The sequence below is a fragment of the Lipotes vexillifer genome, unplaced genomic scaffold (genome assembly GCF_000442215.2).
Source record: "Lipotes vexillifer unplaced genomic scaffold, Lipotes_vexillifer_v1.1 scaffold442, whole genome shotgun sequence".
Taxonomy (NCBI): domain Eukaryota; kingdom Metazoa; phylum Chordata; class Mammalia; order Artiodactyla; family Lipotidae; genus Lipotes; species Lipotes vexillifer.
In genome coordinates, this window is record NW_006790311.1 from 3,739,820 (window position 1) to 3,746,874 (window position 7,055).

Sequence of the window (7,055 nt, forward strand, 5' to 3'; positions counted from 1 at the left end):
AGGAATGCCCTTCACAGCGATCTACAATGATTCTTTTTTTAAAATTTTATATTTGGTGGAGCATAGATGAACAATGTTGTGTTAGTTTCACGTGTACAGCAAAATGACTTTTCTACATATACAAGTATCTATTCTTTTTCAAGTTTTTTTCCCATTTAGGTTATTACAGAATATTGAGCAGAGTTCCCTATGCCATATTGCTTAGCATATAGCATATTCCCTATGCTACATGCTATGCTATATTGTTGGTTATCTATTTTAAATATAACCGCGTGTACACGTCATATACAATGATTCTTTACACCACTGTCAACGCACAAAAAGAGGTAAGTCTGAACTGAACAATGGCTTTCAATGTAATGAGAAACAAAACGACATCTCCCTTTATTGCATTCACATATTATCTCTTCTTTCTTTCCAACTCCCTTGGAAAAAACTTCTGATGCTTCAGAAGACTCCATGTACACAAGGAAGCAGTACCTAAACAAATTACAAAGACTGAGTAGGGGTAAAATCCAGATACCTTTACAAATGCAGTCGTCACCAAGTGTGGAAGAGGCCGCAGACTATAAGACGAAAGGAAAGCAAAGAGCAGAGAACCTACGTCTATTCGCGCTCCAGCTCTGAAACTTCTTATCCTGCACTTTGTAACGAATCTATCTCCTTTCCGTAATCAGAAGCCAAGTCTTTGTCTTGCGCCACAGACGAATCAGCTGTGGCACACGTACGGGTACATGCACATCTGGCCCCCAGGTGTGGGTCCTTCTGTGCACCAGGGAGCCTGTGGAGAGGCTGGGCTTCTTGGCAGGGTCCTCCCAAGAAGGGAGGGTGGGCCACATCAATAGGGCTCGAACCAGCTTTCTGTTGTTTCCTAGCTCTTGATGAGGTATTTGACATTTGGAGCTGGGGTAGGACCGCAGATGGACATCCTGAAAAGTAGCTTAGATAAAGCTTGTGGAACGTGTGGTACGTGTGGTACCAAACGTTCTCTTGGACCCACCGAGCATCCTTTAGATTCCATAAATTCACAAAGTTCCAAGCATCCTTTAGATTCCAAATTCACAAAGAGCCAGAGTGGATGGTTGTATGATACACTACAGCCCACTGAAAACCCATCTCTAGTCACCTCCTTCTTGGACTCTAGCCCTTTCTCTGTGTATTTGTCACTCTGCACCCGTTCCCTCCTCCATCAAAATACCTTTACTTTTTCCCTCTGCCAATCGAACTCCTACCAAGTCATTTTTAAATCTCAGTTTTTAATCACAAAATTAATATGTGGTCCTAGCTTATTCAAACAATACGAAAGAAGTTGAATTAAAAACTGGAACTCACCATCCCTGCCCCCTTTCACCCAATCTCACATGGAAAAGTTAACTATTGTTTACAACTGGATGTGCAGCCCCCTAGACCTCTTTCCTGTATCGTTTCCGTGTATAAAATATACATTATATGTATTTTCCTGCAACTTGCTGTCAAACACTTGGCAGTGCATTTACTGGGGTCAACTTTCTATGTTGGCCCCATCTGAGTGACCTCATTCATTTCAGCAACCAAGTCTTAATGCTTCATCGTATCTCATCAGTTCCAGCTCAAGTGTTTTTTCCTCTGTGTCTCCCTGACACCCCAGCCTTCTCTTCCTGCACTTTTTCGTGCAGAGATCATCTTGCTCATATGTTGTCACACTGTGCTATGGAAGTGTTCATCTCTCCCTCTCATGTCTTTCCTGCCTTATCTCCTCAACTCGAATGTGACCCTGGAAGGGCAGACATCCCTATACGACATAAAGTGCCTCCTCAGCAAACTCCCTTAACGTAACGCACATTCATATGGACTGGATGAGTATACAGTTACGGCTTGACAGGTCAAAATATCCTACAGGATGACATCATTTTGTTGAGATCTGAATGCACAAATCACCTAAGTATTAAGTAGTCATTTCTGGTGGCATGGGAGACTTTTTTGTTTTATTCTTGTTATATGTTTGTGTTTCCTGATTTTCATACACTGTTCTGTTCCATTCAGGTGAAGGAAAGAAGCAGATTTTATTTTTAAATATGTGACTTTATTGGTCTAACATGACAGGAGAGCACAGTGTGACAGCAGAGACTCTGAGGTTAAATTGCTGCGATTTGAATCCCAGCCCTTCTATGTTACCATGGGCATTTCATTTAAAATTGCTGGTCTTTGTTTTCCCCATATGTAAAATGAAGACAGTGATACATACACCTCAGGGTAGTGAGTGCTAAGTATTGAATTCATCGAGGTTTGACTCAATAAATGCTAACCATCATTACCAACAGCAAGGCCAGGGCTAGACCCAAGGCTTCTATTTTCCAGCCCAGTGTCATCCTCCCCACATGCCATGAATCCTCAGAGGAAAGCCCAGAAGCTGATATTTCCTCCTGGCTGGAGTGCCGGGGTGCTGATCAGGAGAAAAGAGACTGATGCAGCACCCAGTAATGCATTGAGGACCTGCCTGATGAGAGAGGGATCCTCCTGAGTCTCTAAAAGGACAGCGGCAGCTGGGTCTTGGTGGGTCACACCAAGTAACATTGACCACATTCATTTTTCCCTTTGAAACTGTGTACTGATTACAGATCAAGCCCAGTCTTGGAGTCAGGCCCACCTTCCCAGGACTACTACAGGGTTACTCTTTGAAGCTTCCAACCATGTTTTCTAGGCCTGATTTAGAAGGCAAACCAATTTCTTTCTTTCTTTTATTTTTTTGAATGAAAGGGTCCTTGAATTCCATAGCACTTTACAATTTTCAAAAGTTTCACACACATGATTTCATATAATCCCATAATAACACTAACATACTAATTTGAAAAGATACGTGCACCCCAATGTTCATACCACTATTTACAATAGCCAAGGTATGCAAGCAACTTAAGTGTCCATCAACAGATGAATGGATAAAGAACCCGTGGTATATACTAACAATGGAATACTACTCAGCCATAAAAAAGAATGAACTTTTAGCAACATGGATGAACTTGGAGGGCATTAAGCTCAGAATTAAGTCAGACAGCGATAGACAAACACTGTCTGATATCACATGTGTGGAATCTAAAAAATACAATAAACTAGTGAATAAAGCAAAAAAAGAAGTAGACTCACAGATACAGAGAACAAACCAGTGGTTACCAGTGAGGAGAGGGAAGGGAAAAGGGCAAATATAGGGGTAGGGGGGAAGAAGGGTTAATACTGAAGGCAAACGACTTTCCTTGGAAGGACGCTGAGCCCTTTAATACATTTCCTGACCTATCAGGATAAAGTGGTCCTAAACTGCCCCCTTCATGGGAGGCTGTAAGGGCTTCTGGAAGGCAGCCCAAACTCTGCTTTCTCCAAGGTGCTCAGGAAGTCAGCACCAACCTCCCACTCTCTTTGTGCCTTAGACATCTCTCTTCCCATGCCCTATGCCTGACCTAACTCAGCAGTATCTGCTCAGACGAGATATGCTTCCCTGAACAGAACTATCATGACCAAAAATTCTAGAAGCCATAAGTTCATGAGCTGGGAAGGATCTTTAGGGATTCTGCATCACGTTTTAGGTAAGAATACAGAATCAGAGAAATTAATCTCTTGGTTAAGAGAATGCTAATAGATAAATTCACCATAAATCTTCGAAGCTAAATGATTAGCCTTTCTGTAGGAACCATTATCAGCTGCATATTAAGCATCTTGGGTGAGTCTATGTCTAGGTTTGCAGCTAGAGGAACCAGTACTGAAGGAGCAAAATTCAGGTTAATTGAACAGTTGATGGAGTAGTTCTCTCTTTTTCACACCAAATGCCTGGGGATCCAGCTGATAGCTCAGTCGCCAGTAAACCAGGGAGAGGGAAGAGCAATCCAAAATCATCATGGATTTTGCTGTTTCAAAACATGCTTAGGTGGCTTCCCTGGTGGCGCAGTGGTTGAGAGTCCGCCTGCCGATGCAGGGGACACGGGTTCGCGCCCCGGTCCGGGAGGATCCCACATGCCGCGGAGCGGCTGGGCGTCTGGAGCCTGTGCTCCGCAACGGGAGAGGCCACGACAGTGAGAGGCCCGCGCACCGCAAAAAAAACATTCTTAGGAACAAAAGTCCAGTAACCACAGTCAGCCACAGCCATAAAGGCATTGAGAAATTTATGGAAAGCCACATTCATCAGTTTTTAACGTACTCATTCTTTTGGCCTGGTGCTCATGAATGATTAGCAGTAGATTGGTTTGTTTTTGAGCTTTTTTTGGAACACCATTTCAACTAAATGCCAGGTTTCCTGCGGACATCTTTATCCTGGATACTTCCCTTTTTCCTCAACATAGCCAAGACAATCCCTGAACTCAGGGACCAAGGAGACAAGCTAGGAATATCCAGGTGTCTCAGACGTTCATCTACATCTGGTTTCGACCTGAATTCTATCTCTGCAAAGAGGCTTTCTGTGACCACCGCCATCTCCCTTCTCTCACTGGACTATGTCATCTCATTATATATTTTAACAGTGCACCACTTTCTCATTTGTAGCAAAACTTATATTGTAGTTATTTGTGTAATGTCCATCTTCTTTGTTTATTGTAAAATCATGGGGGCAAGAAATGGATCAGCCTCATTCACACTGTTCCTGCAACTCTTATCACTGTGCCAGAAATCTAAAGTGAAGGCCATATGTGTATCCGATGGGGAGATGAATGAATGAGTGTATGGATGGATGGATGGATAAACAGATGGATATATGGATGGATGAATGAGCAGATGGATGGATGGATGGGTGGATGAACAGATGGATAGATGGATATTTGAATGCTGCCTATATACTGTCCAATTTACCCATAATTTCTTAACTTCGGTTCTTTGATCTTTAATTTTTTCTCCCATTGCCCATTGCTCCTGCTGTTGTCACAGAACATGATACCAAATTCTGGCACCCAACTCTGTCCCTAGAGTACACATCACACCACTGTTTCAACGTGAACTCTTTTTTCAATCAAAACAAACATGTCAGAAGAATAATTTACCTTCTACATAGCACAGAGTGAAGTGAAGAACTGACAATTAACCAGAAGACTCAGGCTGTATAAACAGACAGAATGAGTCACCACTTCACACCAGATTTCTTTTTGTCTGTTATCTGGGTTAATTCAGTCTACAGCTGGTGTGTTTTTCCTTTACCATTTGAGTAGTTGCCGCAATACATCCTTCATCTTGTTTTTCCTTAAGAATAAGTAAAATGGAAGCAATTGACTTGTGATTGCTGGACTGAATCTAGACTTTAGGGTTTTATTTCCCTCCTAGTTTGTTGCAGACCTAAAAAATCCCTGAAACATCTCACTCATTCTTATCAATGGCTATTGGACACAGAAAACTCTTCACAGCACAGAGGTGTGTAGAAACGGGATCCCAGTGTTAATTTGGAATGGGATGAGCATGAAGAATGGAAAGAAATACTCTGGTTGTACAATCCAGTATTCTAACTCCCCAATAAGCATACAAATGAGTTACTTATAGCACCATTATTTTTTTCCAAAGGGCCAGCTAAGGAAATCACAAAAGCTTGAACTCAATCTTTGCACCATCCAGAAAGCATGTGGACTAGCAAAGATGCTGACCTTGCTCCCAGGGAGAGGCTTCTGACTGGAGAGAATCTGACTCATTACCTAATGAAGGGCTGTCTCTTGCAACCTACATCACAGCTCATCCTTGACCAGAGCACAACAGGATACAGTGCACCACTTCTTATCTTATTTTGGTGGCATTTCAAAGGTGAGTTTTTAGAAATGTTGGGTGTTTGGATAACAGATACTTCTAAAAAGGGCCCAAAGAAACAAAAACAGTAAAAGTGAAAAAAGCATTGTTACTTCTAGCTCAGAGTAGGGCAAAATCCTCTGATGAATCAGAGGTACAGAAGGGCTGGTACTTGTTCAGATTGTAGAGGTCAGCTCTCTCGGTGATCAAAATTCAAGGACTTTAACCTTGACTCCAAGAACAATTCTTCCTTCTGTCTTTTCCCAGGTACTTATTATCCTTTTTAATCCAAAAGTAATCTATGTTTACTGTTTAAAATTGGAGAAATATGGAAAAAATAAAAACAGAAGATTAAATTTATCTATAACCCTGCCCACCCTTCCAGAGATATCCAGTAATAACATTTCCATGGATAATTTCTTTCCAGTCTTTCTATATAGATAGGTATTTTTTATTTTATAAAAAATAAAATAGATCATATTACACGTAGTATTTTAGCCCATTTTTTCTTAACCTACTTTTAATGCCATAAACAGTTGCCTTTACAGTATTTTATCTGGTATGTTCACATGTATGCCTAAAGAGTCTAGAAATTTAGCATAAGATTGAACCTTCATTTCGTACTGACTCTTCTAGCAATGAAAACAATCATAAGATCTGGATTCAATTCCTAGTTTGACTAACTAGTTGTGTGTTTGGAGGAAAGGTCTCTGGGCATTGGTTTTCTCATCCATGAACTAAATATCATATACTTAACTTCTAGAAAGTTTACGAGGAAGACTTCTGATACATAAATCATACAACACACGGTTTAACTGCTCCTCATTGCTTACTATGGACTATGGACACTCCATATGAGAGGGATTTCCCCTTTCCCTTCATTCTTCCATTTGCTTTCCTTTTATTTTTCCACTTCCTTTCCCCTGAAACAATGAAATGTAATGCCTTTGATCTGCTCATCAGAAGATGGGTGGTTGGCCTCTTCCCCACTTCTGCAAACTCAGCACCAGTCTCCTGCTGTACAAGGTCTGTTTTGAGCCCCAAACACAAGGCAGGTACTTCTATGTGTGTTCCCACCACCGGGCTCATCTGAGCTCTGAGCCCCTGGTGTAGAAACTGACTCCCGGAACTTGAAATAAGTCTCTGCTTTCTCGAAGGCTCCAACCAGAGAGAGTCTATGAGAAAATGTAAAAGGCACATTCATTTTCTTTGGACCAGAAATAGAAACATAAATCTCTTCCTCTTTCAAAGGGTCCAGTAAAGATTTTGTGTTCCACATCAAAGGGAAGCTAGGAAGAGACAATGTTTTTCCACTGTAGCCGATGAAAATGGTT